The 13,802-nt window shown below is 48.7% G+C and overlaps 11 non-coding genes across 11 annotated transcripts; 5 read left to right on the top strand and 6 right to left on the bottom strand.

The window, feature by feature from the left end:
* Nucleotides 1-580: 580 nt before the first annotated feature.
* trnas-aga (transfer RNA serine (anticodon AGA)) lies at nt 581-662 on the bottom strand. Its single transcript has one exon. It is a non-coding gene; the product is annotated as a tRNA-Ser (tRNA).
* Nucleotides 663-1,597: 935 nt separating this feature from the next.
* trnad-guc (transfer RNA aspartic acid (anticodon GUC)) lies at nt 1,598-1,669 on the top strand. Its single transcript has one exon. It is a non-coding gene; the product is annotated as a tRNA-Asp (tRNA).
* Nucleotides 1,670-2,460: 791 nt separating this feature from the next.
* Nucleotides 2,461-2,542, bottom strand: trnas-aga (transfer RNA serine (anticodon AGA)). The gene has a single exon. It is a non-coding gene; the product is annotated as a tRNA-Ser (tRNA).
* A 930-nt stretch (nt 2,543-3,472) lies between these two features.
* On the top strand, nt 3,473-3,544 carry trnad-guc (transfer RNA aspartic acid (anticodon GUC)). Its single transcript has one exon. It is a non-coding gene; the product is annotated as a tRNA-Asp (tRNA).
* A 791-nt stretch (nt 3,545-4,335) lies between these two features.
* Nucleotides 4,336-4,417, bottom strand: trnas-aga (transfer RNA serine (anticodon AGA)). The gene has a single exon. It is a non-coding gene; the product is annotated as a tRNA-Ser (tRNA).
* Nucleotides 4,418-5,349: 932 nt separating this feature from the next.
* Nucleotides 5,350-5,421, top strand: trnad-guc (transfer RNA aspartic acid (anticodon GUC)). Its single transcript has one exon. It is a non-coding gene; the product is annotated as a tRNA-Asp (tRNA).
* A 791-nt stretch (nt 5,422-6,212) lies between these two features.
* trnas-aga (transfer RNA serine (anticodon AGA)) lies at nt 6,213-6,294 on the bottom strand. Its single transcript has one exon. It is a non-coding gene; the product is annotated as a tRNA-Ser (tRNA).
* A 935-nt stretch (nt 6,295-7,229) lies between these two features.
* On the top strand, nt 7,230-7,301 carry trnad-guc (transfer RNA aspartic acid (anticodon GUC)). The gene has a single exon. It is a non-coding gene; the product is annotated as a tRNA-Asp (tRNA).
* A 791-nt stretch (nt 7,302-8,092) lies between these two features.
* Nucleotides 8,093-8,174, bottom strand: trnas-aga (transfer RNA serine (anticodon AGA)). The gene has a single exon. It is a non-coding gene; the product is annotated as a tRNA-Ser (tRNA).
* Nucleotides 8,175-9,104: 930 nt separating this feature from the next.
* trnad-guc (transfer RNA aspartic acid (anticodon GUC)) lies at nt 9,105-9,176 on the top strand. Its single transcript has one exon. It is a non-coding gene; the product is annotated as a tRNA-Asp (tRNA).
* A 788-nt stretch (nt 9,177-9,964) lies between these two features.
* Nucleotides 9,965-10,052, bottom strand: trnas-aga (transfer RNA serine (anticodon AGA)). The gene has a single exon. It is a non-coding gene; the product is annotated as a tRNA-Ser (tRNA).
* Between the last annotated feature and the right edge of the window lie 3,750 nt (nt 10,053-13,802).

Raw genomic sequence — 13,802 nt, 5'->3', positions numbered from 1 at the left:
TCACCGAGTTCTTGTCTCTCTGTCTTCAGCCACAGTTTCCATGCCAGTCAGCCTGCTTGCTTCTTCCTGTTCTGTGCTCCAAATGCGCATTATTCAGCTAATCCCATGGTTAGCAGCAGTCCTGGGTGGAATTGGAACTCTGTAGATTTATACACTCGGTATGTGCCACAGGCTTAAATGAGTCCCCGGGAGACTGCGCAACAAAAGTAGCGTTCACGGCTTCAAACACGGCCGACCTGTAAGCTCCGCCTTCCCCTTTGGAGTCCACATGCAATTGGATTTAAGCGCTCGACCATCCTGACGCGCTATGGGTGAGTACAGTTTGCGTCGTGGACCATGCCCGCGACTTAGGCTGCCAACACACGCCTGGGAAGTGCACTTGGGTCAGTCAGTGAAAGCAGTCATAGTAGTCGGTTAACGAAAAGCAGCACCTGCAGGGCATCGACACAGCCTATTGTGCCGAGTTTCAGTTGGCGTTGAGGACACGTACTAGGTACTAGGATTTCCATCTACTCTGTTATTTGGGGAACAGGCACCATGGACCAGGTCGCAACTGCCCTTCCACAAGCAACATAAAGGCCGTAGTCGGCAGGATTCGAACCTGCGCGGGGAGACCCCAATGGATTTCTAGTCCATCGCCTTAACCACTCGGCCACGACTACAAGCTCCGACTGGCTGCCCCCCATTCCCCCCCCCCCCCCCCTTTAATTATTAATTCACAAATCGATACATTTATTTTTTGTGCGTTCCAAAGCTCTTTCTTTTGATGGTAAGTGACTTAATGTAGGGACCATGCACAGGGTCCAACAGCAGCACAACGAGGCAGCGTGGTCGGTATCAAGCCAGTAGTATAAATTAACCTTGTAATCGAAAGCAATGAGCAATTTCCACCCATGTTCGGGCAAAAAGAAGCTCAGACCTGCTGTTAAGCGTTCGAACCTCTGCCGGGAATGGATTTTCCTTTCTTTTTGTTCCGATTGCTGAACATGCTACAGTAGGCCTCAGTCCAAAAGTTCATAAGCTCCAGGTTGGGACTATGCACAGAGTCTCCATCGACAACACAACAAGGCAGTGTAGTTGGTTCACTCGGCAATCATCTCCGGGCAGCACTGTAAAATCGAGCCAGTGCGTGAAAATGCAGCTCAGAATCCAAAGCAGCGAGGAGGGTTCCCCCGTGGTCAGCTTACCCTGGCGGAGGCCCAGCGTGTGTCTAGTCCCAACTGCCTTCAAAGCATGCCCAGAGAGTTCGTCCTTAGTACAGTGGACAGCAGCTCCTCTGTTCTATTTCTAAATCAGGCCTGCTTGATTCTTCCTGTTCATTTTCAGATGGTTCAGCCACAATTTCTATGCCAACCAGCGTGCTTGCTTTTGACTGTTCTCTGCTCCCAACAAACCTTATTGAGCTAATCCTCTGATCTACAGCAGTTTTTGTCTTAGAAGAGGAGAAAGACCGAACTCTTCTGGACAGCTGCACAAGATTGATTTCAATATCTTCGGGTGCCACGCTGTGATCGGGCTTCAACTTGCCCTGGGGAAGGCCCGGCGTACGTCTCGTCACAGTTTCGTCTCCACAGCCTTCAAGGGTTCAGCCAGGTGCTCCTCGTTAGTATAGTGGACAGTATCTCCGCCTGTCACGCGGAAGACCGGGGTTCGATTCCCCGACGGGGAGGCTGCTTTTCCCTTAGGCCCGACAGTGGGAAAGCCAAGGGATCTTGCTTGAAAAAGCACAGCGCCTGCCCCAAGCCTCAATCAGCGAACAAGAGGCCCAGCGTATGTCTAGTCCTGACTACCTTCGAAGGAGCGTTCCTCCTTACTATAGTGGACAGCACCCGTTCTTTTGAATCAGGCCTGACCGTAGGAATGCCAAGGGGCTCCCTGCCTCACCGAGTTCTTGTCTCTCTGTCTTCAGCCACAGTTTCCATGCCAGTCAGCCTGCTTGCTTCTTCCTGTTCTGTGCTCCAAATGCGCATTATTCAGCTAATCCCATGGTTAGCAGCAGTCCTGGGTGGAATTGGAACTCTGTAGATTTATACACTCGGTATGTGCCACAGGCTTAAATGAGTCCCCGGGAGACTGCGCAACAAAAGTAGCGTTCACGGCTTCAAACACGGCCGACCTGTAAGCTCCGCCTTCCCCTTTGGAGTCCACATGCAATTGGATTTAAGCGCTCGACCATCCTGACGCGCTATGGGTGAGTACAGTTTGCGTCGTGGACCATGCCCGCGACTTAGGCTGCCAACACACGCCTGGGAAGTGCACTTGGGTCAGTCAGTGAAAGCAGTCATAGTAGTCGGTTAACGAAAAGCAGCACCTGCAGGGCATCGACACAGCCTATTGTGCCGAGTTTCAGTTGGCGTTGAGGACACGTACTAGGTACTAGGATTTCCATCTACTCTGTTATTTGGGGAACAGGCACCATGGACCAGGTCGCAACTGCCCTTCCACAAGCAACATAAAGGCCGTAGTCGGCAGGATTCGAACCTGCGCGGGGAGACCCCAATGGATTTCTAGTCCATCGCCTTAACCACTCGGCCACGACTACAAGCTCCGACTGGCTGCCCCCCATTCCCCCCCCCCCTTTAATTATTAATTCACAAATCGATACATTTATTTTTTGTGCGTTCCAAAGCTCTTTCTTTTGATGGTAAGTGACTTAATGTAGGGACCATGCACAGGGTCCAACAGCAGCACAACGAGGCAGCGTGGTCGGTATCAAGCCAGTAGTATAAATTAACCTTGTAATCGAAAGCAATGAGCAATTTCCACCCATGTTCGGGCAAAAAGAAGCTCAGACCTGCTGTTAAGCGTTCGAACCTCTGCCGGGAATGGATTTTCCTTTCTTTTTGTTCCGATTGCTGAACATGCTACAGTAGGCCTCAGTCCAAAAGTTCATAAGCTCCAGGTTGGGACTATGCACAGAGTCTCCATCGACAACACAACAAGGCAGTGTAGTTGGTTCACTCGGCAATCATCTCCGGGCAGCACTGTAAAATCGAGCCAGTGCGTGAAAATGCAGCTCAGAATCCAAAGCAGCGAGGAGGGTTCCCCCGTGGTCAGCTTACCCTGGCGGAGGCCCAGCGTGTGTCTAGTCCCAACTGCCTTCAAAGCATGCCCAGAGAGTTCGTCCTTAGTACAGTGGACAGCAGCTCCTCTGTTCTATTTCTAAATCAGGCCTGCTTGATTCTTCCTGTTCATTTTCAGATGGTTCAGCCACAATTTCTATGCCAACCAGCGTGCTTGCTTTTGACTGTTCTCTGCTCCCAACAAACCTTATTGAGCTAATCCTCTGATCTACAGCAGTTTTTGTCTTAGAAGAGGAGAAAGACCGAACTCTTCTGGACAGCTGCACAAGATTGATTTCAATATCTTCGGGTGCCACGCTGTGATCGGGCTTCAACTTGCCCTGGGGAAGGCCCGGCGTACGTCTCGTCACAGTTTCGTCTCCACAGCCTTCAAGGGTTCAGCCAGGTGCTCCTCGTTAGTATAGTGGACAGTATCTCCGCCTGTCACGCGGAAGACCGGGGTTCGATTCCCCGACGGGGAGGCTGCTTTTCCCTTAGGCCCGACAGTGGGAAAGCCAAGGGATCTTGCTTGAAAAAGCACCGCGCCTGCCCCAAGCCTCAATCAGCGAACAAGAGGCCCAGCGTATGTCTAGTCCTGACTACCTTTGAAGGAGCGTTCCTCCTTACTATAGTGGACAGCACCCGTTCTTTTGAATCAGGCCTGACCGTAGGAATGCCAAGGGGCTCCCTGCCTCACCGAGTTCTTGTCTCTCTGTCTTCAGCCACAGTTTCCATGCCAGTCAGCCTGCTTGCTTCTTCCTGTTCTGTGCTCCAAATGCGCATTATTCAGCTAATCCCATGGTTAGCAGCAGTCCTGGGTGGAATTGGAACTCTGTAGATTTATACACTCGGTATGTGCCACAGGCTTAAATGAGTCCCCGGGAGACTGCGCAACAAAAGTAGCGTTCACGGCTTCAAACACGGCCGACCTGTAAGCTCCGCCTTCCCCTTTGGAGTCCACATGCAATTGGATTTAAGCGCTCGACCATCCTGACGCGCTATGGGTGAGTACAGTTTGCGTCGTGGACCATGCCCGCGACTTAGGCTGCCAACACACGCCTGGGAAGTGCACTTGGGTCAGTCAGTGAAAGCAGTCATAGTAGTCGGTTAACGAAAAGCAGCACCTGCAGGGCATCGACACAGCCTATTGTGCCGAGTTTCAGTTGGCGTTGAGGACACGTACTAGGTACTAGGATTTCCATCTACTCTGTTATTTGGGGAACAGGCACCATGGACCAGGTCGCAACTGCCCTTCCACAAGCAACATAAAGGCTGTAGTCGGCAGGATTCGAACCTGCGCGGGGAGACCCCAATGGATTTCTAGTCCATCGCCTTAACCACTCGGCCACGACTACAAGCTCCGACTGGCTGTCCCCCCTCCCCCCCCCCCCCCTTTAATTATTAATTCACAAATCGATACATTTATTTTTTGTGCGTTCCAAAGCTCTTTCTTTTGATGGTAAGTGACTTAATGTAGGGACCATGCACAGGGTCCAACAGCAGCACAACGAGGCAGCGTGGTCGGTATCAAGCCAGTAGTATAAATTAACCTTGTAATCGAAAGCAATGAGCAATTTCCACCCATGTTCGGGCAAAAAGAAGCTCAGACCTGCTGTTAAGCGTTCGAACCTCTGCCGGGAATGGATTTTCCTTTCTTTTTGTTCCGATTGCTGAACATGCTACAGTAGGCCTCAGTCCAAAAGTTCATAAGCTCCAGGTTGGGACTATGCACAGAGTCTCCATCGACAACACAACAAGGCAGTGTAGTTGGTTCACTCGGCAATCATCTCCGGGCAGCACTGTAAAATCGAGCCAGTGCGTGAAAATGCAGCTCAGAATCCAAAGCAGCGAGGAGGGTTCCCCCGTGGTCAGCTTACCCTGGCGGAGGCCCAGCGTGTGTCTAGTCCCAACTGCCTTCAAAGCATGCCCAGAGAGTTCGTCCTTAGTACAGTGGACAGCAGCTCCTCTGTTCTATTTCTAAATCAGGCCTGCTTGATTCTTCCTGTTCATTTTCAGATGGTTCAGCCACAATTTCTATGCCAACCAGCGTGCTTGCTTTTGACTGTTCTCTGCTCCCAACAAACCTTATTGAGCTAATCCTCTGATCTACAGCAGTTTTTGTCTTAGAAGAGGAGAAAGACCGAACTCTTCTGGACAGCTGCACAAGATTGATTTCAATATCTTCGGGTGCCACGCTGTGATCGGGCTTCAACTTGCCCTGGGGAAGGCCCGGCGTACGTCTCGTCACAGTTTCGTCTCCACAGCCTTCAAGGGTTCAGCCAGGTGCTCCTCGTTAGTATAGTGGACAGTATCTCCGCCTGTCACGCGGAAGACCGGGGTTCGATTCCCCGACGGGGAGGCTGCTTTTCCCTTAGGCCCGACAGTGGGAAAGCCAAGGGATCTTGCTTGAAAAAGCACCGCGCCTGCCCCAAGCCTCAATCAGCGAACAAGAGGCCCAGCGTATGTCTAGTCCTGACTACCTTCGAAGGAGCGTTCCTCCTTACTATAGTGGACAGCACCCGTTCTTTTGAATCAGGCCTGACCGTAGGAATGCCAAGGGGCTCCCTGCCTCACCGAGTTCTTGTCTCTCTGTCTTCAGCCACAGTTTCCATGCCAGTCAGCCTGCTTGCTTCTTCCTGTTCTGTGCTCCAAATGCGCATTATTCAGCTAATCCCATGGTTAGCAGCAGTCCTGGGTGGAATTGGAACTCTGTAGATTTATACACTCGGTATGTGCCACAGGCTTAAATGAGTCCCCGGGAGACTGCGCAACAAAAGTAGCGTTCACGGCTTCAAACACGGCCGACCTGTAAGCTCCGCCTTCCCCTTTGGAGTCCACATGCAATTGGATTTAAGCGCTCGACCATCCTGACGCGCTATGGGTGAGTACAGTTTGCGTCGTGGACCATGCCCGCGACTTAGGCTGCCAACACACGCCTGGGAAGTGCACTTGGGTCAGTCAGTGAAAGCAGTCATAGTAGTCGGTTAACGAAAAGCAGCACCTGCAGGGCATCGACACAGCCTATTGTGCCGAGTTTCAGTTGGCGTTGAGGACACGTACTAGGTACTAGGATTTCCATCTACTCTGTTATTTGGGGAACAGGCACCATGGACCAGGTCGCAACTGCCCTTCCACAAGCAACATAAAGGCCGTAGTCGGCAGGATTCGAACCTGCGCGGGGAGACCCCAATGGATTTCTAGTCCATCGCCTTAACCACTCGGCCACGACTACAAGCTCCGACTGGCTGCCCCCCCTTCCCCCCCCCCCCCCCCTTTAATTATTAATTCACAAATCGATACATTTATTTTTTGTGCGTTCCAAAGCTCTTTCTTTTGATGGTAAGTGACTTAATGTAGGGACCATGCACAGGGTCCAACAGCAGCACAACGAGGCAGCGTGGTCGGTATCAAGCCAGTAGTATAAATTAACCTTGTAATCGAAAGCAATGAGCAATTTCCACCCATGTTCGGGCAAAAAGAAGCTCAGACCTGCTGTTAAGCGTTCGAACCTCTGCCGGGAATGGATTTTCCTTTCTTTTTGTTCCGATTGCTGAACATGCTACAGTAGGCCTCAGTCCAAAAGTTCATAAGCTCCAGGTTGGGACTATGCACAGAGTCTCCATCGACAACACAACAAGGCAGTGTAGTTGGTTCACTCGGCAATCATCTCCGGGCAGCACTGTAAAATCGAGCCAGTGCGTGAAAATGCAGCTCAGAATCCAAAGCAGCGAGGAGGGTTCCCCCGTGGTCAGCTTACCCTGGCGGAGGCCCAGCGTGTGTCTAGTCCCAACTGCCTTCAAAGCATGCCCAGAGAGTTCGTCCTTAGTACAGTGGACAGCAGCTCCTCTGTTCTATTTCTAAATCAGGCCTGCTTGATTCTTCCTGTTCATTTTCAGATGGTTCAGCCACAATTTCTATGCCAACCAGCGTGCTTGCTTTTGACTGTTCTCTGCTCCCAACAAACCTTATTGAGCTAATCCTCTGATCTACAGCAGTTTTTGTCTTAGAAGAGGAGAAAGACCGAACTCTTCTGGACAGCTGCACAAGATTGATTTCAATATCTTCGGGTGCCACGCTGTGATCGGGCTTCAACTTGCCCTGGGGAAGGCCCGGCGTACGTCTCGTCACAGTTTCGTCTCCACAGCCTTCAAGGGTTCAGCCAGGTGCTCCTCGTTAGTATAGTGGACAGTATCTCCGCCTGTCACGCGGAAGACCGGGGTTCGATTCCCCGACGGGGAGGCTGCTTTTCCCTTAGGCCCGACAGTGGGAAAGCCAAGGGATCTTGCTTGAAAAAGCACCGCGCCTGCCCCAAGCCTCAATCAGCGAACAAGAGGCCCAGCGTATGTCTAGTCCTGACTACCTTCGAAGGAGCGTTCCTCCTTACTATAGTGGACAGCACCCGTTCTTTTGAATCAGGCCTGACCGTAGGAATGCCAAGGGGCTCCCTGCCTCACCGAGTTCTTGTCTCTCTGTCTTCAGCCACAGTTTCCATGCCAGTCAGCCTGCTTGCTTCTTCCTGTTCTGTGCTCCAAATGCGCATTATTCAGCTAATCCCATGGTTAGCAGCAGTCCTGGGTGGAATTGGAACTCTGTAGATTTATACACTCGGTATGTGCCACAGGCTTAAATGAGTCCCCGGGAGACTGCGCAACAAAAGTAGCGTTCACGGCTTCAAACACGGCCGACCTGTAAGCTCCGCCTTCCCCTTTGGAGTCCACATGCAATTGGATTTAAGCGCTCGACCATCCTGACGCGCTATGGGTGAGTACAGTTTGCGTCGTGGACCATGCCCGCGACTTAGGCTGCCAACACACGCCTGGGAAGTGCACTTGGGTCAGTCAGTGAAAGCAGTCATAGTAGTCGGTTAACGAAAAGCAGCACCTGCAGGGCATCGACACAGCCTATTGTGCCGAGTTTCAGTTGGCGTTGAGGACACGTACTAGGTACTAGGATTTCCATCTACTCTGTTATTTGGGGAACAGGCACCATGGACCAGGTCGCAACTGCCCTTCCACAAGCAACATAAAGGCCGTAGTCGGCAGGATTCGAACCTGCGCGGGGAGACCCCAATGGATTTCTAGTCCATCGCCTTAACCACTCGGCCACGACTACAAGCTCCGACTGGCTGCCCCCCATTCCCCCCCCCCCTTTAATTATTAATTCACAAATCGATACATTTATTTTTTGTGCGTTCCAAAGCTCTTTCTTTTGATGGTAAGTGACTTAATGTAGGGACCATGCACAGGGTCCAACAGCAGCACAACGAGGCAGCGTGGTCGGTATCAAGCCAGTAGTATAAATTAACCTTGTAATCGAGAGCAATGAGCAATTTCCACCCATGTTCGGGCAAAAAGAAGCTCAGACCTGCTGTTAAGCGTTCGAACCTCTGCCGGGAATGGATTTTCCTTTCTTTTTGTTCCGATTGCTGAACATGCTACAGTAGGCCTCAGTCCAAAAGTTCATAAGCTCCAGGTTGGGACTATGCACAGAGTCTCCATCGACAACACAACAAGGCAGTGTAGTTGGTTCACTCGGCAATCATCTCCGGGCAGCACTGTAAAATCGAGCCAGTGCGTGAAAATGCAGCTCAGAATCCAAAGCAGCGAGGAGGGTTCCCCCGTGGTCAGCTTACCCTGGCGGAGGCCCAGCGTGTGTCTAGTCCCAACTGCCTTCAAAGCATGCCCAGAGAGTTCGTCCTTAGTACAGTGGACAGCAGCTCCTCTGTTCTATTTCTAAATCAGGCCTGCTTGATTCTTCCTGTTCATTTTCAGATGGTTCAGCCACAATTTCTATGCCAACCAGCGTGCTTGCTTTTGACTGTTCTCTGCTCCCAACAAACCTTATTGAGCTAATCCTCTGATCTACAGCAGTTTTTGTCTTAGAAGAGGAGAAAGACCGAACTCTTCTGGACAGCTGCACAAGATTGATTTCAATATCTTCGGGTGCCACGCTGTGATCGGGCTTCAACTTGCCCTGGGGAAGGCCCGGCGTACGTCTCGTCACAGTTTCGTCTCCACAGCCTTCAAGGGTTCAGCCAGGTGCTCCTCGTTAGTATAGTGGACAGTATCTCCGCCTGTCACGCGGAAGACCGGGGTTCGATTCCCCGACGGGGAGGCTGCTTTTCCCTTAGGCCCGACAGTGGGAAAGCCAAGGGATCTTGCTTGAAAAAGCACCGCGCCTGCCCCAAGCCTCAATCAGCGAACAAGAGGCCCAGCGTATGTCTAGTCCTGACTACCTTCGAAGGAGCGTTCCTCCTTACTATAGTGGACAGCACCCGTTCTTTTGAATCAGGCCTGACCGTAGGAATGCCAAGGGGCTCCCTGCCTCACCGAGTTCTTGTCTCTCTGTCTTCAGCCACAGTTTCCATGCCAGTCAGCCTGCTTGCTTCTTCCTGTTCTGTGCTCCAAATGCGCATTATTCAGCTAATCCCATGGTTAGCAGCAGTCCTGGGTGGAATTGGAACTCTGTAGATTTATACACTCGGTATGTGCCACAGGCTTAAATGAGTCCCCGGGAGACTGCGCAACAAAAGTAGCGTTCACGGCTTCAAACACGGCCGACCTGTAAGCTCCGCCTTCCCCTTTGGAGTCCACATGCAATTGGATTTAAGCGCTCGACCATCCTGACGCGCTATGGGTGAGTACAGTTTGCGTCGTGGACCATGCCCGCGACTTAGGCTGCCAACACACGCCTGGGAAGTGCACTTGGGTCAGTCAGTGAAAGCAGTCATAGTAGTCGGTTAACGAAAAGCAGCACCTGCAGGGCATCGACACAGCCTATTGTGCCGAGTTTCAGTTGGCGTTGAGGACACGTACTAGGTACTAGGATTTCCATCTACTCTGTTATTTGGGGAACAGGCACCATGGACCAGGTCGCAACTGCCCTTCCACAAGCAACATAAAGGCCGTAGTCGGCAGGATTCAAACCTGCGCGGGGAGACCCCAATGGATTTCTAGTCCATCGCCTTAACCACTCGGCCAAAGCCAGGGCAAAAGGAGCTGCCTGGAGGGGGGAAAGAAAAAAAAGGGGGGGGGGGGGGGCGACGAGGGAAGAGGGAGGAGGGGGGAGGCAGGAGGGAGGAGGGGGGGGACGAGGAGGAGATTTTTTTTTTTTTACTCTCCTACTAGATTTTACTCAAAAAAAATTACTGAAAGGTCAACGCTCAGATTTATTTCACCTTATTTTTCCCAAATCAAGAGACATACCAATAATATTCTGTTTTTTTCAACAAGAATATATCTACACTTAATATTAAATTCTTTGTACACTTTCATTAAACTAAAAGATTACCACACAGGACACTTATTTCTCCAAACAAACTTTATTCCCTTTAAACAATTAAAAACTTTACTTAATAACAGCACAAGTATTAATAACAATAATAACTATTTATTACTATGTAATTATATTACTATTATTAAGAACAATAATTATTATTAAGAACAACAAAATTACAATTTAAAAAAAAAAATTACAAGTCTTTTTTTTTCTTTACAAAAGTCTTTTTTTTTTTTTACAAAACTTCAAGTCATTACAAAAATTACAAGTCATAACTACAAAACTTTTTTTTTTTTTTACAAAATTACAAGTCTTTTTTTTTTTTTTAAACAAAATTACAAAAGTCATTACAAAATAGACTATAGAGAGGCTTTCCACTGCTCAATGGTCTTCCCAGATGCTGGACAGTACCATTTTCCTTTCACCTGAGTGTGGCCAGTAAGTTTGTTTTTTGACTGACCACATATTTTGCATTTGTACTCATAGCCTTCTTTAGAATGCCGCTTCCTTGGTGGCTCCCCTCTTGCCACACGCTCTTGATCCTCTTGCTCTGCCTTTCGCAGTCTCCATGCACGTTGTCGATTCTGAAACTGCAGTACTGGAGCTGATGGCTGAGGACCCGGCAGAAAGGATGACCACCCCTGAGTCTGCGGTTCTGGAGCTGATGGCTGAGGACCCGGCAGAAAGGATGACCACCCCTGAGTCTGTGGTGTTGGAGCTGATGGGCGATGAGCAGGTGGAAAGGATGACCACTCCTGAGTCTGTGGTGTTGGAGCTGATGGCCGATGAGCAGGTGGAAAGGATGACCACCCCTGAGTCTGTGGTGTTGGAGCTGATGGCCGGTGAGCAGGTGGAAAGGTGGACCATTCTTGGGAATGTGGTGTTGGAGCTGACGGCCGATGAGCAGGCGGAAAGGATGACCAACCCTGAGGCAGAGGTCCTGGCGCTGATGGATGATGACCCTGCTGATCTGAAAACCCAGGCCAGTTAAACCAATCAGGATCTTGCTGGACCCCAGGCCAGAAGGGTTCACCTGCTGCCTGACTCTGTGACGCTGTAGTCTCTGTTCTTGCATGCTTACGGCGGCGAATTACTGCCTCACCCTCAAGATTTTCAGGTTCCTGGAACTCAATGACAGCATGTCCATGTTGAACAGGTGTTGATGGGAGCCCTCTAGGTTTTGGCAGTAAATCTTTTGCCACACTGATCTGCTGGGGAAGGTCCACTCCTTGTAGCAAGGTGTCCCGGTCAGTTCTCTTCTGCCGATCAAGCAGCCTGAAAAAACAAATCCATTTTAGAATAAAAAATTGCAAAGCTTTCATCATTGAACTGAGTGTAGAGAACAGAAGCCCAACTCACCAAGAAGAAACTGTAGTGTTATTTATGGTTACTAAAACCAGGTTGGTCCGGTCCAGCAGCTCTTTGCAGTCTTCAAGCAGCTGCTTGATGTGACTGTATGTCATGACGATTGCCTGTGGAATAGGAAAGGTTTTTCCCTTGTTGTCTTTAGGCCTATTCCTTGCTTCCCTGTATTCCTTCAAAAGCTTGAGGGCAACACATTCAGAAATCCTGTTGGCATCAGGTCTCTGGGCAGCCTGGCCATGAGTCATGAACAGTCTGTGGATAAACAGATGCATTGTTTGTGTAATGCATGATCAATATCCTATCACTACAATTGTTTCAATAACAGCATCACCAAAATATACAGAATATTATTTCAGAAAATGCAAATCACATACGACTATTTTTTATTTTTGTTTACACGAACATGCGTCTGCCAGTTTTCAATTAAGAAAGGTAATTGCTATTGTGACATGATAATTTACACAATTCCTTTGAGAACTGTCAGAAATATACTTCCACAGTCTGTATGTAAATTACAAAATGTGTGCATCCACTAAAGGTCAACTCACCTCTCAGCTGCTTGCTGACCAGGGGCTGAGCCACTACGCTTCCGTGAAGCTCTCCATGGACCTGGCAAGGTCTTTTTCTTGGATTTAAGTGAATATCTGGAGGGGATTTGGTCCATGGCATGCAGACAGGAATACAGTCGCAAGATCTCTGCTATCTCGTTGGTTGATAAAGCAGTAATGGTGCGGTTGAGGCTGACAAGGTACCCTGCCAAGTCATCCACTGCCTCCCATCCAAGAACACCCCTTGAATCACAACGACTATCCTGTTAAAAAAAAAATCCTTAATTTCGGTAAAAAAAACTGATAAATTATTCTTCACAATTTACAGATTATAAAACTTTAGCCATTTTACCGGAGCCAATGCGTCGGGCACACCAGAGTAAATATCCTCAGTGTCACTGTCAGTAAGATGAGGGCCACTGCTTCCAAGACTGGTTTCCTAAATTATGCATTGTTAGTCAGGAATAAACTACAAAAACTCTAAACAAAATGTAGATTTTGTTTAGAATCTACAACCTGTAGATTCATGTGACAATTCAACATAAAGAGCAACTGTAAATTAACTTTCCCTAAAAAAAAGTCACATTACCTGGTATGAGGAGTCAGCAAGTATGTCAAGGCTGCTGGAGGTGTGTGAAGTGTCTACACTGATATCAGTCACATCACAGACTGTGACATCCAGGCACTCATCCTCCTGAACTTCAGCCTGCACCTCTGGCAGAGTGATGCCTATTTCAGCATGCTGCAGAGGAGCCAGCAGATCCCCTCTGTTGGACTGTGCCAGCAAGTACTCCACAGCAATATGCTCACCTATCATAAAAAACATTAAATATTTTTTGAATTAAGAGAAGTAGATCAGACTATGTAACATTTTTAACAAACAATCTATTGTTAATTATTTGCCATTAATTTAAATCGCTCATGAAAATTGCACTGAGTAAGAAAAATAAAATCACATAGGCAGAAGAAAGCAAACTAAACTGAATAAATTTACAACCTCACATTCAGTGATATCACGTTAGATTTGGTCAAACTGCCAACTTGGATTGTAATCCATCTGCTAATATTTAAATAACACATTTTGTTTATCAAGTGATATATTTTGAATATATCTTGACACGCTCTGTGCTAATTTTGTGATGTCTTTTGTCTATGACCTTATCTTATGACCACTATATCCTTTGTTTAAGTCTTCAAAGATTGAATAAAGAATGTGTCGTGCACAGACACTCTGTCATTAGTCTACCTGTAGTGAACTTTGCCACCACCTTCGTTAACACCTTTGATGTCCATCGTTAATGCCTTTTGTTACCCATGGACAACGCCTTTTGTCATTAGCCCATCTGTAGTGACCTCTGTTGACACCTTTGACGTCCATCGTTAAATGCCTTTTGTTACCCATACGGAATGCCTTTTATCACACATACCATAGATAATGACAAATCCAAGTGTCTGACTCCCTGTCTGTCTCAATAAACTCTGAAAAAGCATTGCTACCTAAACCCTGACTATGTTTGTCTATCATCAAGCAAGTAGTTAGATGAATCTT

Source organism: Hemibagrus wyckioides, linkage group LG12, assembly GCF_019097595.1.
Source record: "Hemibagrus wyckioides isolate EC202008001 linkage group LG12, SWU_Hwy_1.0, whole genome shotgun sequence".
Lineage (NCBI taxonomy): Eukaryota > Metazoa > Chordata > Actinopteri > Siluriformes > Bagridae > Hemibagrus > Hemibagrus wyckioides.
The sequence above is the reverse complement of the archived record's forward strand: the minus strand, read 5'-3'. Positions and strand labels throughout refer to the sequence as shown.